The sequence below is a fragment of the Anas platyrhynchos genome, chromosome 5 (genome assembly GCF_047663525.1).
Source record: "Anas platyrhynchos isolate ZD024472 breed Pekin duck chromosome 5, IASCAAS_PekinDuck_T2T, whole genome shotgun sequence".
In the NCBI taxonomy this organism is placed as follows: Eukaryota; Metazoa; Chordata; class Aves; order Anseriformes; family Anatidae; genus Anas; species Anas platyrhynchos.
Genome location: NC_092591.1, coordinates 51,372,832 through 51,395,747, shown reverse-complemented (window position 1 = coordinate 51,395,747; position 22,916 = coordinate 51,372,832). Strand labels below are relative to the sequence as shown.

General features: G+C 37.0%; 1 protein-coding gene across 11 annotated transcripts in view; it reads left to right on the top strand.

Moving 5' to 3' along the window:
- The window catches only part of LRRC4C (leucine rich repeat containing 4C), a 513,499-nt gene that overhangs the window by 141,971 nt on the left and 348,612 nt on the right, over positions 1 to 22,916 (top strand). The window contains exon 1 of one of the 11 annotated variants that reach the window (XM_072039049.1): positions 18,591 to 18,729. The exons of 9 other annotated variants lie outside the window; for them this stretch is intronic. The gene's annotated coding sequence lies outside the window, so the exon portion shown is untranslated. Of the gene's footprint in view, positions 1 to 18,590; positions 18,730 to 22,916 lie in introns of those variants that run through there. One more of the 11 variants, XM_072039050.1, reaches the window with a different exon arrangement.

The window sequence follows — 22,916 nt, the reverse complement described above, 5'->3', positions numbered from 1 at the left end:
ATAAGAAGGAAAAGGAAAAAAGGAAAAAAAAAAATGTTTCCCCAGTGAAATACAGTCAGTGTAGTTTTGGGATAGAAGCTTATTTTTAATGCTAAAAAGGCTTGATTTAAAATGCTCAGTATTGTAGTTACTGGCATTTTCAATAGCACTCTTTGGTTCTTTTCAGAACAGAGACGTGTTCCCACGAATATTTTATCCTTTGAAATGGTGTTTGAAGATGTAATGGAGTAGGTAATCTTTTAACCTCACAATAGGTACAAATAAAAATGGACGTATTAGGTTTACTGCATTTCACTTAGAGATCTCCCAGTAAATACCATACGTGAGCAAATCCCTGTCTACAGTGTGCTACTCTTTGACAGCTTTTTTTATTGTTCTGTCTTTTCCCCTGTTAGAAGTATAAAAGCGTTATGCTGTCAACATGCAGCCATTTTTTTATTTTTTAATTTTTTTTAACTTTTAGGCATAATATGTTCCAGTATCACTAGATGGCATTGCAGCAGTCTGGGATAGAGGGAGAATTCTAAGTGCTGCTTAAATATATTTGTGTTGCCATGTGAGGCTGGAGAAAGGGATAGGTCTGTTCTGTGAACAGCATTGTGAAAATTGAAAGTGCTGTATACGTTGCCAGTTTCCTTTCTAAGTGAACTGGCATCAATAAAAAATTATGTGAATGAGCTGAAATCCCAAATCAACAGATTAAAAGACAACTGATTACATTCATGGCGATCAGTGTAAGTTTTCCAATTTTTCTTTGTCAGATTCTTCTCTTATCCCTCGTGTGACCTGGAGCTGCCTGTATCCATCTCATAGCACTTGTTCTGAATTGAATTGTATTTCCTTGTGGAGTTATCTTTACCCAAGTAACCGCAGAAAATACACTGTTTTAAAAAAAAAAAGTTGCCTGTATTTTTCTTAAATGTTCACTTTATCTACATTTTGAGCACCTGTCCTTTAAAACACAATAAAAAATGCACTTTTCTAGACAATTAACAGTATTGGTTTCTAGGTCTTTTTGTGGAAATTGCCTTGCCATATACAGATGGCTGGAGAAGGCTGTGGTTTCTTGCATTAAGGCAGGGGCCAAAGGGTTTTCTATGATGTAACCTGCTCCCAAAAGGGGGGGGAGAAAACCTTTAGAAATCAGAGCAGCACTGGTAAATTAATTTGTTGGACTGGTGAGTGTGTGGGATACCTACAGTTTATTCCTGTCTTTTTCTTTGATGCCTACCTAGCTAGTTTACTTTTTATTTTTGCATTTCTTCCCCCAGATGTGGAAAAGATTTTATTTTCTTTCTTCTATGGAAGAAATGCAGTTCTGAGGTATGGAATGGTTTATAATATATTTGAATGCTTATTCATGTGCTTGCCTTGTTGTATGGTTATATGTAAGGCCAGTATGTTAATTTTTTTAATATATATACATATTTAGTTGCACTTAATCTGAACACGTGACTGGCTGTCTAATGGGCTTCAGGTGTCACTGTTAGAAAACACCACTTGAAAAATGTTGGTAATAAAGTTGGCACGCATCTGTATTCTGCCGTTCTTAATTATGACTAGAGCAGAGTTAGCTTTTCCTTTTTTTTTTTCTGTAACTAGCAGTTACATTAATATTGAACCATATTAGCAAAAATGAAGCTAAATGCTGAAATGAAAATTAGAAACTTAAAAAGAAAAGCAGTTTAGAGTTAAAAAAAAAAAAAAAAAAAAAAAGTGTGAGAATTAAAACCTGCTGCAGTCTGATGATATGGTGAGATGCACGTAGCCAGTAATTGCTCAGACATTTACTTTGAGCTTCTACCATATATTTCTGGATCAATCAAGATTGGTTTAAGATTTAAAGCAATTTTCTTCATTTATGAGGGTTTGAATCTACATTAATTAGAATCACACAACTCAAAAGTGGGTGGTGGGTGCTCATGCACAACAATTGTTGCAAAGCATGGTCGAATTTTGCCTTACTTCAGAATGACCCATCTTAAATGCTAACTGGTGAAAATAATGCAAATTGTAGATGAAGTATAACAATTTGGATTTTGAGCTTTGATGTCAGGATGCATTTTTCTGACACTGTTCCTCTATCTCAATAAAAGTTGCCACTGTTTTTAAAGAGAAGTTTCTTCACTTTTGACGCTCCTATTTGCAGCTAGAGAGACAGTAAGGAGGATGTACTGAAACTGCCAGCTTTTGAGTGCTTCTGCAAGCTGTGTGGGAAGACTTCATCTTGCCTTATTTTCTCCTGCTGTAATGGGTAGAAAGTTCTTTGTGTCTAGGAGAAAAGAAGGGGAAAAAGAGAGGATCCCATAGTTCTTTAAACTCCTTATTCTTCCTTTTTTGCTTTTCCATTCACAGGTGTTTCTTCAGATTCAGAGAAATTATGCCTTGTAACAGGTTTATTCATTTATTTCAGCTACAATCAATTTCAAGTGAAATCCCGAAGTACTTGTTAGTCTTCTCTTCCATTTGCACACTGTCCCTTTTATGCAGCAAACTTCATTTCCCTAAGTATTTTTTGCTGTGTGAGGTAATTTTTCTTCCTAAGAAAATCTCATGCTGACTTTACTCTGCACTTGGAAACTGGTAATATAATGTTCTTGCTTACAGTAATGATATTCCCCACATGGGAATAACTGGTGATTTACAAGGAAAGGTTTGCTGTTCCCTAGTAACTTATTTTAAGGATGCAAACAAGGCCTTGGCTCCCATAGGAACTCTTCTGCACTCTATATGGTCAGTATATGCCACATGAAGGTAAATTTTAAGTCTTTGAATTCCACATTCAAATTTAGATTTCAGTAAATAATTTTTGACTTATAGTAGAAATTATCATCTTCGTAGTTATTTGTCTGCCTGCCTTGTTTTACATGAGTTCCTGAATTTTAAAGTCATACTCATAAGAGTATGTGAAGCATCTTGAACTTTCATGTGGGTTTTGGGGAGCATCTGTTGGGGTGGCAGCCGAGTACATCGAGTTTACAAGTTCCCATGTACATATATATGTATATATCTATCAGATACAAATTTGTGCATGTACACAGTGCACATACAGAATTCATTTATTCCCTATCAATAGGGGCTGGGAGCATTTAGGGTAGCAATTTCAAAGGTGCAAGGTGAATCCAGAAATATTTTGGCATAATGGGTTCACTGTGAGTCAGATTTTTTTTTTTTCATATAGTGACTTGACTCTAAATCTGATGGTCCTTGCTTCTTTCCAGCTAGGTTTCCCAACCACACCACTGTTCATTGTGTCTGTAGCTGGTACGTTCTTTTTGCTGTCTTTTGGCGTTTCTCTCACACTTGGCTCGAGTTTGAGTAGTGAGATTTAAATCATATTTTCTTCTTCTCCTTTAGATTAATCTTTCTACTTTTCCACTTCTTAGGTTAGAGAAAGACCTTTTCTCTCTCTTTCCGGTTGAGTCAGAGCTTTTTTCTTTCTGCCTGTTTCATCTGGTTGTTCCTCTTCTGTCAGTTTTTCCATGTGCAGCAAGTTGAAAAGAATTTATTCTTGCTTTGGAACAAGTTTTCAAATATTTGTGGGTTGAAAATAATGGAAAAAAATCAGAAATACTAGGAATAATTTTCACCACTCAACAACAAATTCAGAGAGAGGTGATACATTTGGGAAAAAGAATTTGGAATGTCATTTTTCTTGTTGACTAGAAGATCAGTTGAAATTTTTCTGAATTTGTTTCAGACAAGTAACTCTGAGTTTATGGAAACGGTATTCTTAGAAATAATTTCTGGTGACAGGTTCATGAAAACTGCTGTGTAGAATCAAGAGAAATTTGATGTATCATAACACCTTTTTTTTTGCGTGTGTGATCAACCTCATACTGTTAATATTCAAAGAAGAAACTTGACCTTTTCTTAGAGACCTTCTTGTGGGCAGGTGAATGGAGGAAAGATGTGGTGAGTGAGAGCAAAAGCCCACACAATTTCTAATACAAAGTGTTATTTATTCATTGGTCTTATTATAGCGGAAGAAAAGATCCTGGAAAGGAAGCAGGAAGAACAAAGTTGTTTCTGTGCTTTTGAGCAAAGTCAAATGTTAGAAATGTTTGCTAAATGTTGCAGGAGTATTAGGAGAGAGCACTACTTCGAGAGCTTTAGAAGTCCGTTTTTCAGGAAGTCTTTCGTTTGAGTTTCAAAGAATGTTTAATTACAAAGGAAAGCTTTTTTTTTTTTTTTTTTTTCTCTTGAGTATTTTCTTGTAATAATCTTTATAATGTGGCAGTCCTCTTAAAAATAAGAAATGTTGCTGGTTTTGGAGCATGTGGATATTTATTGAAATGTGCGTACTCCCACTGGGCTGTTCAAAATATCTGTTCATGAATGAAAATTGATATATTCATGAGGCCTGGCATCTGTTACAATTGGATATTTACAGTTTGTTTTCCCTTAACAGCTCTCAAGAGATAATGGAGAAGACTGCTTTTCCATTTTTGTTCATGTGCCTCTGCAGATGAATAGTACCTAACAAATACATTACTGCTAGTAGTCATAGTTTTGCTGCCTTAGCAATTGTTGCATCCATTAAGAATGTAATGAATGGTAAATTTAGTAGTTACATCTTATATTTTTGCTTGAATAATTCTTGCACTCAGTATCACTTCCAGCAACTGTTTTTTGTTCAGTACTGAATTCCATTCTCTGGTAAGGCAGAGCTTCAGTGAGGTTCCGGTGTACATCAGTGAGTCTCAGGACACAAGAAATAGTGTTGAAAGTTGGTTCAGTCATCCTTATGGTTGAATCTTGTATCAGTTCATCGTGGAACTTCAGTCAGCAGCTGTTCATCCAGTAGCCTTTATGCTATGGTTTTGGCCAGTGCTCTGTTTGCCCTTCTCAGCCTCTGCCCTACAATGCTAACAAACACTGCATATGGGGAAAAAAAAAAAAAAAAAAAAAAAAAAAAAAAAGGCAGTCAATACATTAGTGTTTCTCTAACCATCCGTGCTCTGGAAAGCAATGCACAGATCAAAAAGTTGAGTTTCCAGTGTACAGATCACCGTTTTGAAACTTGGCTCTGACCTTCAAGAGAATATGAGCTGTGAAGACCAGGTAAATATGAAAGCAGTTCAGAGTGAATACTGTGGCGATTTGCATTGAGTTACAGTGAAAACCACAACCCTTTTGTCAAGTGGGCAAGATTTTTGTAAAACATAATACATTTCTCCCATGTTACTGTGGATTTTCCTTTTCTTATCTGAGCAGGAAAGGAGAGAGGGTAACCACAACAAACATTCAAGTTTTAGAGAGAGACCGGTTATGACTGTGGGATGGACCTCCCCCTTTTTTTTTATTATTTTTTTCTTCCCCTTTTACAGGAATTAACTCTCCTTTTCTCCCTTTTCCTGGTCTTGTTCTCAAAGGTGAGGTCATGCTGTTCCCCTGACAGTAGAGAAATAGTTGTAATTAAAAAAAAAAAAAACAAACACAAAAGCACAGTTTTGTATCTGAGACAGAAATTCATTTCTTGGCTATATGCCTCATTCTTCTTCATATTCTTCTAAAATTATACCTTTATTAAATCCTATGAATGGAGACCATATCATTATTCCCAGTGCCAGAGATGCTTCAAAAATGTCTAACACTTTATCAGCTTCTTGACATTGTAATGTGTTTTCAAGGGAGTCTGCTAAGCTATGTTCCCAATACAATTTACATATTAAAAAGAAGGTGGTGGTTGTTGCATTAGTGTGTGCAAACATGTACTTAAGGGCACAGATATCCTCCTGCATCCCAATTCAGCACTTTCCTAAAGCTGTGTATCTTGTGGCCTGTCTAGCAGTGTATGTTGATACTTGAGAATTTTCTGTATATCTTTGATGTCACAGGTTCTACACATACCAAGTGAAAAAAACATTGCATGAAATGGATAAATGAATATGTAATTATGGTTTTCCTCAGGGGAAAATATTTTGCAAGATACTAAAAAAAAGTCTTTAATTTCAGTAGTTAAGATAAATGATCTTTGATTTGGACATTTATACCAATTCATGGAATTGCTTCAGGTTGTGCAAAAAGATTCAAATTCTTTATTGGAATTTCAGTGCAAGATTGTGTGTACATATTGCGTGGAGAAATGAAATTTTGTTCAAATACCTTGCATCTAAAGTGTTTTGAACATAGACTGCTTTTCTGGGACAATCTTTTTTTTTTTTTTTTTTTTTTTTTTTTTTTTTTTTGTGGCCAAATTATTAATCTGTTGTGCTGGTGAACCATTTCATGTACATGTACTCAGTTCACCCCATTATCTAGATCATTAATGAAGAGATGTTGGACAGTATTGGACCCACTAGTGATCCCTGGGGTGAGCTGTTAAGTAGCTTAGTGCATGCTAAGTGCATACTTTTATGAGGTAGATTGTCTGAACTGCCACAGTGAAAGAAAGGAATTCTGTCACTGTATGTGCATTTTACATACTCAGGATTGAAGGACAGAACATGATTTTAATGTACACAGGGGACAGGTAATAATGTGTTTACAATACACTGAGTACATTTCATGTTTGTCAAAATTTCATGTTGAATTAATGCAAGTGGTTTAAAAACCTCTAACCATTCTCTGACTTTTTAAGCTTATAGTACTCTAGCTCTGTTGTATAGTCCACCCTCTCCTCTTTTCTCATATATAGTACTTGGCAATTTTTTGCCTCATTGTTGAAAAAAATGTTTTGAAAGACAGTTTTTATAGTCACCAAGACAGTTAATAGTATGTTTGGTCCTATATAAAATGCAAAGGCAAGCAATTCAAGTACAGAAATTGTATGGTATTAAAGGCAGTGCAGAGGTAGAGTTAGTAAAATGCTAAATGGGATGACGAATGACTGGGAAGCATATGAGAAAGAAATGAAAATTTTATGTGTAGTCACAGATGGAGGGTTTCAGGGGAAGGACAGGGCATAATAACAGTTAGATAATTAAGGCTGAATAACAAAGACAACAGATTTGAAATAGGAGGTCAGGGAAGACACATCTGAAGCAGAAATCCAAGGAAAAATACTGCTTTTGTTGTTGTTGTTGTTGTTGTTTTTTTTTTGGTGAGTATTCTTGCCAGGTGGTGTAAGCACAGCTATTTGAAAGGCCCCTTGCCTCCTGAGAAACAAAGAAATAAAAATAAATAAATAAATATATACCTCTAATTCATAAGCAGAGTATGTTCTTCAAATACCAAGAAATTCAAATCACAGTGATCAGTGGGGATCAGTCCCAGAACATGGCTGCTTTAGGACTTGACAATTTAGTGGCAGCTGAGGTTTGTAACTCCTGAAAAGTGAGGGCAGCCAGCTTAAGAGTGTAAATTGCATGCTTTTTTTTTTTTTTTTTTAACCTGTAGCTCCCTATATTTGCACTTGATGCTGTCAATTTTGGCAGTGTCACATTTTCTATGTGCATTTAGAAAGCTCCACTAAACTCTAAATTATAACAATGTATTTCAGAAAAAGAAGTAATCTCTGCAATCATTTTCCAATAATTCTAACTTCAGCAGGGGCATTCTTTGGGAATTCATTATCACTGAATTCTTTGTGTAAAAGAAAGTAAAAAAAAAAAAAAAAAAAAAAAAAATCAATTATCTCTGTTAAGATAAGGGAAGAATCTTAAGCTTGGATGAAGTCCTAATACTCTGAAGATGAAATTTGACTCATGTTTCAAAATAACAGAGATCCCTAAATCCATGTACAGCATGAGACATTCCTCAGCTGACACTGCAGTTCAACTAGTGGCAGCTATTAGAGTGGAGTAGTGTTTCCTTCAGCATGTAATTTCTAAGCAAAGTAGAAATTTGGCCTAATTCAAAGCCCACTGAAATCAATGACAAAAATCTTCTTCAGTTAAATTCTCATCTTTCTCATGTTTGCTAGAATACTTCAGTAGAATCTCTCTGCTTATGAATCTTAGAGCATTTTACAAATTTTAATTAAATGAATTTAAACATAATTTTGCAAATGTTCTCAGCAATAAATGCATTAAACAGAATACACAGCTGGAAAAAAAATGAAGGGAATGTGAACAGATTAAAAAACCTTAAAAAATATTTGTAATTAACATTATTTGCTTATCTCTGCTAATGGAGTTCTGTACTTTACAGTTTTTCTGGATTATTGTTATTAGAGTAGCAGTAGCACACTGAAAACTGAGATATCTTTTATTTTTCTGGTAAATTCAGCGTAATTCTGCTCTTGAGGCAGCCTCTCTTTCCCGCTACTTTGTTACTCCCAGGTAAGAAGCTCTGTGTCACATGCATTCCTATGAATATTTGCTTAAATGGTTACTAATCTGTATTGAGAATATCAGTGAGTGGCTGGAATAGAGTTGGAACCTCTGAAATTGCATTTACTGACTGTGAGACTGCAATAGTGACAACTATGCCATGAGTTGAGCAAAGAGGGCAAAACTGGTTTGCGCTGTGATTTGCTTCTGTTCTAAACAGCAGATCTACAGCACTGAGTGTGGGAAACAACATTATGCTGAAACAGTACTGGTTATTTTGATGGCAGCATTAGTTTCAATGCAGTGACAGCATATCAAATATTTACAGAAATATAACAGGAATGATTCTGGAAGTGCTGAAACTAACGTGTTTGTTTGAAAGAAAAGGAGATAGTAACATGATGTGCATTAGCTCTTTCTAGAAGTTTAATGTTACGCTGTACCCACACTAGCCACCCACTTTTCTTGGAGAGAAGGAGCTTACTTGCGTTAGTTTGATAAATTATGGGAAACTTTCCAGTTTGTTACTGTTCTAAAACCCAAAGTCTTGACCCACATATGTTGACTTTTCAGTTATTAGTAATTCACTGGCATGCATCAGCAAGCTTAACCTTCATTCTTATAATACAGGTGTACTGAGCCAATACAACTACTTCTTTCTTTTTCCCATATTTTTCATATGATACTTTAAGGTCTTCCTTCTGGCTTTACTGCTTATGAAAAGGAAAAGGCAGGTAGCTCAGGTAAGTAGGCAAAAGATAAGTAGGGACTCTTACAGCAATATTGTGTGCAATACGTTCCTGATATAGTTAGCTCTTACCTTGAAAACTGTAGCATTAATTCACAATAATTCATCACACCTTGCTCACAGCATTCTGTATAGTATTAAAAGCATTACACTTCTTGACAAGCTTTCTTGCTTCAAAGAATGTAAATTCCAGAGCCAGCAGACCCTGAATGTTTCTATCTTACGCTCAATATTTGTAGCTATTGCTTCCTTTCCAGGAGTTTTTTGTTTGCTTTCTTTTTTGTTATTATTATTTTTATTCCTGCATGATTAATGATCTTCATTACTCAGATATTGGAGGAATGAAAATGAAAAGCCAAGCCTTGTGCGGAATAACGACGACATCCTTGATTTTAACAAAACATTAACTTGTTTTCAGTCAGCTACAATCAATTACATATGATTTCCAGTGTGTGCCCCTTAACCTGGGTAATGTGTAGAATCAAACTGGGTATCATAAATTGAGAGTTGGTGTCTGAGGTTTACCAGTAGTGGTGATTCCAGAAAGGGAATAGCAAGACGTTTTCTGAGAGGCAGAGCCCTATATTATCATGAATAATACAATTTTGCTAAACATCTTTGTTTCCCTAAAAGAAACCCATTCAGATTTTTTTTTTTTAAGTTATATTAAAAAATTATGAAAAGTATGTCAAACATAGTACTGAAAACTCATACTTAAGGCCAATCTTATGAAGACGTGTAAACTTGGCTTGGTTTGGAAGATTTGACATGAATTTGATACGAGTCTTCTAGTAGGCTTTCTGTGATGCACAGCAGAGAGGTCAATGTCACCATCTTGCTCAGTGACTGAGTAGTTTCCAGCTGCACGAACAGCCAGACCCTGAATTTTCAAGCAAATTGAAAGGGTAGGGAACTGAAGGTAAATTTACAACACATCTAGGAAGGCTACGTGAGGAATCGCTCCTCTATTCTGTCTTCTATAAGCACCGGTATTTCTGGTGCTTTTAGAAGACCCTTATAGTTCAAACAGGTGAAAAGTTGAAATGAGAGGAACCAGACAACTTTTTTGCTTTCTTAAAGTTCCAATTTACTCTCCTGTGACTGGAAAACTTTTCTGCAATTCCCCAGCAAGAAAGCTTTTAGGCCACCAAAAGTCTGAAAGCCCTGTGCCAGCTCCCTAAGCTAACCTGCTGTGAAGGAGCAGGTTAACAGAGACAGAAAAATGTCTGCATCAGACATGGGTTCCAGAAAGAGAGGCCAAAAACATCCAGTTTGGTGGCTTTTGAAGGGAAGACATTTAATTGCCATGCTGATTTGTTTTGAAAGCAAATCAGACTGTTAGAAATTGGCCTTCATGTGAAGAGTGATGAGCTGACATATTACAGGCTGTTGAAGTTCTCCAGTTATACAGGGAAAAAGATTGAAGTGCGTGCGTCGCAGATTGAAGTGTGCTTGTGGTTAGTATAGGACAGAATGAGAGAGCCAGAATGACCAGGAACAGCAGGCTACCTGCACTGTTGTCCTCACAAGGCTGATAAATGAGGAGAGCTTGTAATCTGATTTAATGGATTTGGAAAGTATTTCATGTTGTGGAGCACCATGGAAAAAGCAACAGAAATCTGTCTTCATCCCCATGCTGGTAACATCTAGTGAGGTTTTGGGGCTTCCAGTGGCAGGAGAGAGCTGCTCAGCAGAAGGGTAGTTAGAGGGGGCTTGTAGGCCACAAAAGTCGATGGTCAATCTGGCCTATAAGTGATCTTCCAAAAGGGGCCAAGAGAGCCCTGTATATGGAGAGAGCTACTGCTAGCTTGCCCATTCACACCACACTTTATATTTAACTTGGTACAGTGTTAAAAAGAAATAAAAAGTGACAATACCCAAAAGGCGCAAGGGCTGATGAAACGGTTCTTGTGAAACTAAGTGGTAATGTAATGGGATTGAAGCATCCCTTTGATTGAATTCTCAGATGAGATAAAACTTTATCTGAGTAAAAACTGCAAGTAGGTGGGGAAGAGAGGAGAATATGTGTGCATGTGACAAACAGAAATATAAACATAAATAAAACCGTAAAACATAAAGTCAAAAAATAGGAATTTTGTAGGAATGCAATCTGTATTTTCCCTTCTTCCTCAGTATCAATTTTTTTCATGAGAAGAATCATATGCTTAATGTAAGTCTCATATATTCGAGTCTCATATAAAACGAGTCTCATATATTCTAAGTGTTTGACACTGTAACAAACGAGTCTTTCTCCTTATTTCAAGTGTCTTTTTTTTTTTTTCCCTTCCCATGGGTGCTGGTTTTGTTCACTCTGTTCTAGCCTTTACATTGGAATGTATTTCACAGTTTTCCCATCTTAACTGAAAAAGGCTTCACTTTGAGACCTTAAGGAATCATATATGACCCAACTGTAGATAATGGATATGAGCTTTGTCTTGTATTCCTGATTTCTCTTAGCTTTAATGCCTTCTGAAAGCACTGATATGCTGTGTTTGTGTTTTTTTTTTTTGTTTTTTTTTTTTGTTTGTTTGTTTTGTTTTTTAGTTTGTTTGTTGATTTGTTTTGTTTTTGGTTGTTTGGTTTATCTTAAGAAGGCAGCTTGTTGCAGTGATCCATTCTCAAATGTTCCCATATCAGGATGATGGTAGAGAGACATGGCAGAGAGATATGCAAATTCTAGCTTCTCTTATTGAATAATAATCATTTTGAATTTCTATGTTTGATAGGTAATAATAACAAATAAATAAATAAAATTAGATTAGTCTTCTGAGCTGTTGATGCTTAAGTGATTTTTCAGAAGCATCTTCTGCCTCTGGCACTGTGTAATAAAACCATTATCCTACCACACAGTGCAATAACAATAGAGCACATGCTGTGTAATGTAAACTTGCAATCCAGTTCTAGGTGGATGTTATTAGGCTGTCATCTTTTCAAGCAGCAGTAACAGAACAAAAAAAAAAGGTACCCTCTTCCCCTGTCCCCACACACAACAGCAATAAAAACTGTATTTATATCTGCCAAGTGAGTTTGCATTGACTGAGACTTCTATTTGTTTTACAGATTCATTTTATTTAGTTTGGTTTTCTTTACCTTACCAAGGAAGGCCAATTCCATCTCAAATATCTGTAGTCTTGTGAATAATTGACTTTTTTTTTTTTTTAATTGCATGGTGGTAGAATTTGTTTGCTTTTGAAACTGTCCATTTTAAAGATTTAAGGAGAGTTGGAAAGTCCCTGGAAAATAGGTGTTTCTTTAAATATGTTCCATGTATTCTATGTGCCTATTCAATGTACTCTATGTGCCTATCTGAGTTTATAAAAAGGAGAGGACCTACTTTTCTTTTGGTCTGTTTTAGATGATAGGCTAGGATGATATTCAAACACTTAGTGACTAAATGTTTCTCAACCTCTAGAATTTTTTCTTCTATGGTTGTTTGTGAGTTAGGAAAGCATTATCATAGCAGCCAGAGAAATGATCAAGTTCCTTTTTCCAATCATTCCAGGCTGTGGGGAAGTGTATCTAGAGTTTTCTGATCATGAATTTAATCCTCATCTGTAGTATCAATATTTCTACACTTTCCACTGAGAGAACCTTGTGATCAACTTAGTTATATAGCCACATTGACAGAAAATGATCTAGTTCTCAGTGGTTTTGCGTAAAATTGTGCTGTTAGTTCATGTTAAGTGAATGGTTACAGAGTCTGAAGGTCCCTTCCTGAGCTCATCTCTATTCTGAGAGTATCACACCATGTTTTTTTTTGGTTTTTGTTTTTTGTTTTGTTTTGTTTTTTTTTTTTTTTTTTTTTTTGTTTTTTTTGTTTTGTTTTCCTCAGCTTTGCAACACGGGGGAGAGAGACAAGGTCTGCGATGTCAGAAGGGCATTTCACTTTTTTCATGTGCCTCGTGTGACAGCCAGCCCATACCCAGAGTCCTGCTTGTGAAGGATTTCCCTCTGGGATGCGTATTGGCAGTTTATATTACCAGATTAGCAAGGAGTAAATGGAAACAAGGACCTCAGTCTCTTCTAGCTACAAGACTAAGTGATGGTGTGACCTCTTGGCTGCAGCAGCAGTACATTGTATTTATTTCACAGATGGATTTATGGAACTTTTACCTTACCTAAAATATGACGCTACCCACAAATAACTGAAAAAAAAAAAAAAAAATTAATTTTATGCACCTTGTTTTTGTTTGTAATTTGCTATAGGAGTGATATTTGGTACTTGGTTTGGACGCAGAGAGAGAAAGAGAATACAGGATTATTTTTAATGAATTAAGAAGAATAATTAAGGAATAAGATGTCACTTATTCTGATGAGATTTCTCTTACACTTAATAGTATCTTTCTTTTCTTTCTCATACTGAAGGATATGACTTGTGGCTATTTCCATCTTAGGTGTTTGATAGGCATTTTGCACTGCAAAAATTAATAAATCTATCAATGTGCTTAATTTAGTGTGTGCCCTTCAACTGAGGTACAGGGGAGCATGTTGGGTATGTAAGTAGTTGCCCAGTGATGTTACACAGTTCTTTGAATAGCTATTTTGTTTACACAAACATTTTGGTATTGACTATATATGAATAATAGAAATGTCATGTTATTTCAAATAAAATTGTTATGCAACCACACCTCTTTTTTTGGCCTGTATTTGGAATGTTTCCACTGAATTCTCCCACCTGTATTATTCTGAGTGCTGTCATAAATTCTCACACCCACAAGGATCATAGGCTGAAAATCAGAACTGAACTTCTTGAGAATGTATACACCCAACGGGGTTGATTTGCTCCTTCTGTTTGGGTTTATGCTTTTGCTAAGGCTTCCCTGCCACACTGTAGTTTACAGTGCCTTGTCCCTGCCTGGCTCAGAAACTGTCAGGGCTACAGGCAGCTTCCCTCCCTGTCCTATAAGGGGAAAGATGTGCTGCATGAAATGCTCAAGGAGGGTCTCTTCGGTGGGACAGTGCTGTTAGGACACAGCCAACTCAGCCTGATGGATAAGCAGTTGTAGGTACTTTGCCATGAAGGCTATTAGGCATGAAGTCTTTGAAATCAGACATAAATGCACAGGGAATGAAAGAAGTGAGTACTGCCTATTAAAAATAAATAAATAAATAAATGGTAGCCTGTGGGATTTGTCTTTAACGTTCAAAAGTTTCCCCAGTAGCAGGGAAGAAACAAACCATAGAAAATGAGGAAATCTTTGGCTTGGCAGGGAGGTGGGAGAAAGATCCAACATTTTTCCCTGAAACAGCCAGGCTTCAGCAGTACTGGAGAGAGGGGAAAATGTTTATTATAAAATGTTTACTGCCAAATGATTTTTTAATGTTGTAAATATCCCGAAGAAATGGGCCAGGATATAAAGCCATACGATGAAATATTTAAAGTTGTTCGGCCAACGTGTGGGTAGATGGGGTGTTGTGTAACCTAGATATATTTGATGACTTGCTAGATGATAGAATATGATCTAAGAGGGCAGATCCCTGAGGATAGCCAGCCATCATTTTGTGTCTAAACCAGAATGAGATAGTTCTCTTTTAAAGATCATACTTGAAAAAACACTTATCAAGTCCTTCTGAAATTCTTTCCTGAATCTAAATAACTTTGTACACAAAATATTGCTGCTGCATGTTGCATAATCTTCTGTGAACTGCAGTATCGTCTTCTCTAGTTTGTCTTTAAGAGAACAGTGTTTTCTGGGTGCTGTACAAACACACAGTGGAGGCTCTACAGAATTACTGATTATTTTCTCTCTTCTTAAGAGATGTGAAACTTTTCTTTTTCTTAATCTGAAAAAGACTGCTTTTATGCTAGAAAGATAGCACAGTGACTAATTGTTAATGGGCTGTTAAATGATAGCTCATGAGCTGCCACTTTTACCAAATGTAGCTGGTTTATCTTTCATTATTATTTAGAGTAGCACTGCAGGTCCCTTTGTCCTTTTTCAGCTGCTTGTCTCCATCCCGCTATGGGAGGTTTCCACCACATGATATCTGTGTCACAATAGATGTGATTCTGTAAACTGGTCACTTAAACCTGAGTAAGTGCAAAGCTTTGCACTCATTGTGTTGTAGTTTTTCTGCCAAAAGAGTAATTTAAAATTATTCTGGCCTTTGGCTTTGTGATTTAGTTAAAATCAAATAATAGATTTTCTCTTTTGCCAACAAAAAAAAATATTATATATTGATTTTTTTCAAATGTTAATAAGAATTTCAGGCAAATGTGAAAGTATTTGGTTTCATGCATTACAATTCATGTTCCTAAAATAAGTAGGTAGGATTAAAAACATCCTGGAAAGCATGTGTATGCTCTTCCATATCGATGTACTACTGCAACAATTACCACAGACTGGGTGCTATATACTTATCATTATATCCACTTGCTATTAAACTGTAACAGAACAAATGCTGATAAAATATACTTTCAATCCGTTCATCAGTTCTGGTCTTTTATGTTTATAATCAATAAAATGAATTGGTTGATTGAATTTGTCTTCAAGACTTTAGTTCAAATTACAAAGAAATAATAGTCAACAGAGTTACATGAAAAATTTAGCCACAGTTTATAAAAACTGCTAGCATCTGTGGCTCTGAGCATTTTGTTGGAGAGACAGATTTCATAATCATTTCAACTATTTGACTTATGGAAAAGTTCAAGAATAAATACAAAGGTGCTTATTATGCAAAAACTGTCTGGGAGAAGAAAGGAAACCAAATGGTGCTAAATTATTTCAGATGAAATTGCTATTACTGCACTCAGTGGAAACAAAATCTCCAGATTCTCTTTTGTAGTACCAGTATTTACTGCACATGAGCATTCACCTGAGGACCTTAACTTTGAGGGTGTTAAATCAGTACGTCACACCATGCTGCTGGAGGTCAGGTTTGCTTCACAGACAAGACAGTAATATACCACGATTTCAGAGATGGGTGTTTAGGGAAATGGGTGTATTCTGATTGAAGATGAGAAATTGTTCTGAAAATTGCTGTCCAATGCAGTACAGAATCATGGCTCTAGTTTTGGCGGCAGGAACCAACCCACCACAGTGGCTACAGAAGACTTTGTACTGATAGCTGCTTTGGTGAAAAAAGGGGTTGGCGTGTTAGTGCTTTTGTCACATCTCCAGGAACAGGACTGGGTGAATTGGACAAAGATTTAAAAAAAAAAAAAAAAAAAAAAAAAAGTTTAAAAGGAACTTCTGCAGGGATTAAGGCAAGCTCTTCTAAATGGAACAAGAAGCCTGAAGCCCTGGAGACAGAGTATTCCTACAGCATGTATGCACTATGGGAGTTAATGGCTGGACCAGGCAGCATCACAGAATCAGGGCTGTGCTAGAGGCAATATCTGGTTCAAAAGGCGGACCATGAATCCAATCAAACCTGATCTAATGCTCTATAAACTCAAATAGGAGCAGAAGATTATTTCTGTTTTGTGGATTTTAAAGCTTATTTTCTTTATGCATTAGAAAATAAACAGTGAAAAGGTTTTAGAAGCTGTAACAAACCTGATCCATATGGTTGATCTTATATGTCTGTCACGTTTCCCTGCTCTTCTGGGACTGGGTGCATTTAAGCCAAAAGACAGCATGAAGGATCAGCTCAAGACTCAGGAAACAAGGCGATTGTTGGGGATAATCTGAGTAATGATATTATGTGTTGCAATACTCGCAAATGCATGGCAGGATATCCAAGGTATGCCGTGCATCCTGGGCTAAGGACAGAAGCTGGATTTCAGCCAGATGCTAGGCGTTCAAGGGACCAACGGTTGGCGCACAGCCTGAAAACCTGACCCAAAAAAGGGCACATAACCGCATCTGTGGAAACAACATTGTTCATCTCCAAGCATTTCTAGCATTTTTCTTTCTACTTCACTGGAGGGAGATGGGTATAATATCCCTTACTCTCCCTCTGGTCTAAAAGGAAAAGCTAAAGATAAACAAGGTTGAGAAATGGCTCAATTGTCTGTAATGAAAAAAATGCTCTCAGTGGACACTTTCATTTTACAGCTATTACCCTTAGGACCCTCCTTATTCTCTCAACTAGCTTATCCTGATGATTAAAGTCCTGACTGATCATTATTCTTTGAGGTACTTTAGTAGGATTTATGGCTTTGAAGTGGTCATCACATACTCTGCTAAACAACTTCACTCTTTTTTTTCCCCCCACCCTGACACCTCCCACAGCCAAGAAGGGTTGGCTGGGCTTGAGCTTTAATGAAACTGAAATCACAGTAGTTTTGCCAGAATAAAAGTATTAGAGAGTGATTTAATATGAAGACAAACTGAAAAACAGAATCACAGTATTTCAGATGATTATGCCTGGGTAAAGTTAAATATCTTTGTTCATGAAAGTCTTTTCTGTGTTTTGCATTACCATTCAAATGATTAAATCTTGATCAAATGCATAATAGAAGTTAACTTTGTATTGCGTGTGTACAGTGTAAGTAAAGATTTTTTGATAGACTACCTTTAAGGAAAGAAAAATGGAGCTATTAAGCTCTGCATTTACAGAGCTATTTTGTACGAAAAAGAACATTAGAGGTGATACTCCTGGTTGGTGGAAGGTGCTGCTTTTGGGAACCCGCAGTAGGATTAAACCCAAAGGACTGTTTTTTTTTGTTGTCTTTGTGTGTGTGTGGATGTGCTATATACTGCTGAATGACCTACGTTAAAACCAAAAACTGTTTAGAGGTGGTAGGACTGACTCTTGCTACAGAATATAGTGTCTGTGGCCACTATCCACATAGTGGCCATCACAGCTGGGCATTGTCAGCTCAAGCAGAGGTGATGGCCTTTGTTGGCTTACCCTTATGGGACACCAGCAGGCAACATTTTGTTTGCTTTTATTGGGTGCATGGCAAATAGGGTGGCTTTTTTTTTTTTTTCCCAGTAAGAACTAATCCTTACTATCACAAATCATAAAACTGAAACTAAAGAATGTTTTAAGGTTTCCATGATCAAATATTCAAAAAGGGAAATGCCATGGCTGGCATTGCATGTGATCTTTGGAGAAGTGGCACAGCAGACAGGGTAAGATTTCCCTACTCATTTCTCTTTTTTTTTTTTTTTTCTTTCTCCCTTACAAACCAGCAGAGAACAGTCTGTACCAGTCACAGTGCCTTAAGTTAGTCTCCAAGATCATCTACTCATTTGATTCCCCACTGAGCTTACAACTGTGTGAACTGGAAAGAAAAAAAAAAAAAAAAAAAGAAAAAAAAATGTTTTTGTGTCCTGCTCTGGTACCAGGAAACCTTTTAAAAGTCTTTTTTTTTTTTTTTTTTTTTTTTTTTTTCCACTGCTTAGGAATGACAGCTTTAGTTTTGGCAGTTTCAGGGAAAGGACAGGAGAGAGAATTACCTGTTCCCTTGTCAAGTGTCCTCATAGTCTAATGTACTTTGTGCAACCATTACAGCTTTTAAGCTGTAATGTCAATATAGCTTCTGTTGTTGTCAAGGCTTCCAACTCAAATGCAGAGATCAGCTGTTAAGTACTCTTGCTGATCTAGGTTGCAGGCTTTGCCTTCCTGCAATAGTACCTCCTCCTCTCCATTCTTCTCATCTTGTTCCCTACCCCAGTCTGTCTCTCCCCGCTTGCGTATTTCTTTTTCTTTTTACCCTTGACATGCTGTCTACCGTTGACTATCCCCCATAGAGGGCAAGGTCCAAGATACAGAAGTGCAACCAACCTGTGGGTCAACACATCTACTGCATGGACAGAAGCCCCGTGGGGTGGCCACCTGAGAGGCAGCTGCTCACAGCTGTTCACTCAAAATGTACGTATTGCTTTTTTTTTTTTTCCTTTTTAATTCTTATGGTGAGCTAAATGTCTTATGCAGCCTTTGGGCTGTCTTTTGCCTGTAGTATGCAGCCTGTTGTTTTCATTTTGTTTATTTGAATTACATTTGATTCAGAATAAGCTCCACCTCCACCGTCGTTTTATTTTTGAAGAATTTTCAGCTCTTCAATTTCATTATTGCTTCAAGTCAGGCTTTGATTCAAGAGCAGATAGGATGCCCTCCCCTCCTTCTAATGAATTTTTAAAACAAAACAATTTGTTTGAAGTGTGTGCTTGTGGAGGGACACTGCATAGAAAACTCAACCTTACAGCATCTCCTGACCATCCTAAACTATTAGCTTTGACCCAGGCAGATTGATCAACACTGTGGCTGTGTCCTGTCCTGTCCTGTCACAAAGGGCCTGTGAGTGCTTCTGATAGCTCCTGTCAGGTGTCTTCCTTTAGGCAGGGTGTCTGTGGTGAATACTTTTAAGTGGCAAAGCTCAAGGACACAAAAGCTGCGGTGAAGGCTGTGTGTGAATTTCAGCCTGTGTGTTTACCTTGTGCCCTTGGAGAGATTTCATTTTCTGCTATTTGACACATGCTGAGCCCTGAGACGTTCCTAAACATTCTTTTATGTTAGGTTGTTAACAGGGGTAGCCTATTTTATTCTTTAAAAATAATGATTTAGGGGGAAAAAAGAAGTTTTTCATTTGTTTTTCAGAGACCTAAGTATATGTTTTGCATGTGTTGCCTGAAATTTGTTGTCCTGAGATGATGAATGCATGTACGTGCATGGAATGGAAAGGGCAGCTCGTCTGTGAGGAGAAGCTGATAGCATCTTGTCTCACGGAGTCTATGTTCTTTCCCCATGTAAGGTTGGGTAGAAAGGGAGGTGGTGTTAGTGTCTTGGTCTAAAATTCTTTTCATACAAAAAAACCCTATATAGCACTTAGCCAAACCTCTGTATTTTAAGACAGAAGATTCCTTCAGCAGTAAGTCTCAAAAATATGATAATAACCAGCAATGAATGACTTGATTGTTACCTAATGCTCTCAGCAGGAAAAAGCAGAGTAATTTGTCCTACCTTAAATATGGCAGTGATTTAGGAAAAGGGCTATCCTGTTTATAGTCATAACCACGATTCTTAAGATAGAAATGTAGTCTGCTTTTGTCTGTGTTTCTGAAGTCCCTTTAACGTGCATCAGTTTTGGAAAACTGGTCCTTCCTTGAGGTAATTGCCAACTCTGTACTTTGAAAAATGAAATAAAAAAAATAAACACCTTCAGGAGGACTTCAGAGAATACACATTATCCTGCTGTAGAGAAATATAAGTGCTTAAACAAGTATTGCAATTTTGGAGGGGGGAAAAAAACAACAAACAACACTTATGGACCTGCCTGGCTGAATGGCCTAATAAATTCTTCCACTATCCATTGAATTCAAATTATTTTTTTTTTTCCTCTGCCTTGCTAGATTCAGCAGTTTGCCTGAATTTAAAGGAAACATGACCAAACTCTCATGTTTTGACACTCCTAGCATTTTAAGGCCAGCGTTGGATTGCAGGAGGTTTGTCAGCCAAATTCAATGGAGAAGCACCTCCCCGCCTCCCTCCCCAGGATCCAGGGGTAGAGGGATTTGGGAGGGGGCCTGAAGTGATCCTTGCAGTATTGAAGCTGCCACTTTGCAGGCTGCACTTGGAGAGGTGTAGGAAAACTGTGCTGTGATCACAAGACAACTGTATGACAGGCAGGGCTGGTCTGTGTTGAAACGTCTTTGAGGTGAGTCATGTGTTAGACAGAAACAATTAAGAAAAGCTTATATTTCTGTAGGGCTATTTTACCAGGAATATAATAACTCTGCACAGATTTGATAAGATACCAAGGGAAGACAGCTAACAGGGAGACATTTGGAGAAAGAATTAAGCAAGCCTGCTTTTTGAAGCTTGTTTGCTTCAAAACAAGCTTGTTGCTTGTTTGTTAACATTAAAATACTCTTTGTGCTAATTAGTTTCTGAATTACAAATGACCCAGCAGAATCAGTTGTAAGGTGTAAATGAGACCTAAGTCCTATACTGCAAACTCTGTTGTTCTGCTACTGAGACACTCCCTTGTCCCTTGGTTCCTGCTCTCTTGGCTAACTGTCCTTTACATGTGTCCTAACAGCTGGTTTCCTTCTTTGGAGGAAAAGGAAATACACATTTTGTCATTTTATGGTTTATTTTCTCTTTGTTTCTGTGAGTCTTGTTTATCTTGGAAATATTCTTTGGTTAAAATTCTATTAACACAATATATAACAATTTATGTCCCCAGTCGTCATCTTTCTTTTTTTTTTTTTTTTTTTTTGAAACTTTCCAGGCTCCTTCAGCATCTTGATTCTTGATGTTCATTTTCACCCTGTCTTCTGGTGATAATTGTAAACCTTTTATATTTCACAGAAAGTTACTTTACCTGTTTAATTCTTCAAATTCCTCAAGTCAAATTTCCATTTTAAAATACTTGGTAGGAAGATCAGCTAAAGAGTGGGATTAAGCTTTGTGTTTGAACTGGAATTTGAATGTCTGGTGAAGCAGAGCTGTAAATTACATAGATCTGTGGTCCTTTTAATGTAATGATTTGTATATTATGGCTGCCATAAAAGTTTTATATAGCTAGTAGTAGGGCAATGTTTTTGTCCCTTTTGCCAGCATTCATCATCCAGAAGAGCAGGGAGACAATCCAAGTGCAAAAATATTTCAGTCTTAATGCTTTGTGTGTTTTACATCTTCCAGAATGAAAAGTAGCATAGCTCCTTATGGTACATGCTTTGGGTTTGGAAGTCTAATTTTAAACAGCAGAATTTGGAAGCCTTCTTGAATGACACTTTTACTCATACGTTACCTGCTGTCAACGATGTGTATGATACAGATCATTGCGTTAATCCAGCTCTGTCGAGATCAGGGATTTGAGTAGCATGCTTCTGTCGATGTTTTAGTGACCTTTCTTTTAAACGTCTTCAGGTTTGGCTGCTGAGGCTGAAGTTCCAGCCATATCTAATGAGAATTACATTTGTAACACCTTTTCAAAATTGGGCTCTCAACTAGGCACAGACGTTGCATTTATTGTAATACTTTTTTTACTTTGTATATTCACAGTATCTCATTTGGAGGTTTTATCACTTCTTTCTTGCAGTTCACAATGGCATTGAAATATTTTCTGTGATTCTGTGTATGGAGTGATAAGGAAAAAACAACAAGTCAATGGAATTATTCATATAAACATGAAAAAGAGGATGTGTGCAGTAAATGCAGATTGCGGGGTGATAGATCAGAAGCTGTGGTTCTGCAGGGAGATTTAAACTGCTATTAGCAAAAGCCTGCTAATCTCATGACTGGGAGTTGTACTGATGGAGGTCCTAGAGACTGCAATGTTGACAATTTTTTCTGAGGTGCCTCAAAAATCCTGTGGGCAATGAAATATCCAGCAAGGATTTTGAGTTAGTACCTCCTCCAGCTTCTCCTAATCCGTTTCCTGTATGATGGGTTTGGTGGCATAACATTTTTCTCCTCTGTATTGCAAGCTGCTTCCTTTGAGTCCTTACTTTTTCCATGAGAAAAGGGAATGTTGTCCCAGCTGTCCTCTTGTAGTCTTTTTGCCTCTGTGGGGAGAAAGAAAGAAAAAAAAAAAAAAAAAAAAAAAAAAAGAGGTTAGATGTCTGCTGAGAAGGTTTCACAGTAGCATAGTGGAAAGGGTCATGTTACTCTCACAACCAGCAGCCAGGGTCAAAATAAGAATACATTTTTCCCTGTCCTTTTGGAATAACCTGAGCAAAAGCAAGTCTGGCTACTCTTTTAGTAAAGCCTGGAGCGCTAGAAGAGTGGAGTGCTTTGCCCTTTGACAGGTCATTAACTAATCCTGCCAGTGAAAGACAGAGGTAGAAGTGTGATGGGAGAGGTTAGAAGAGAGTTTAAGTGCCAAGACTTCTGTTAAAGAAAAGGGAAGGGTGTGCTTTCCTTTCTGTGGCATGAACTTTATAAATAATAGTAGCTATTCCTTCAAGTTCATATCCTCTGGAAGAATACATATGGGCAAGAAGAGAAGCATGCTTAACTAATTGAGAAGTGACCAGAGATAATTGTAACTGAAAGCTGGTTGAAAATGTGTTTATTTCAGTTCTAAATTGTGTGGGTTTGTAGCATAACAGAAA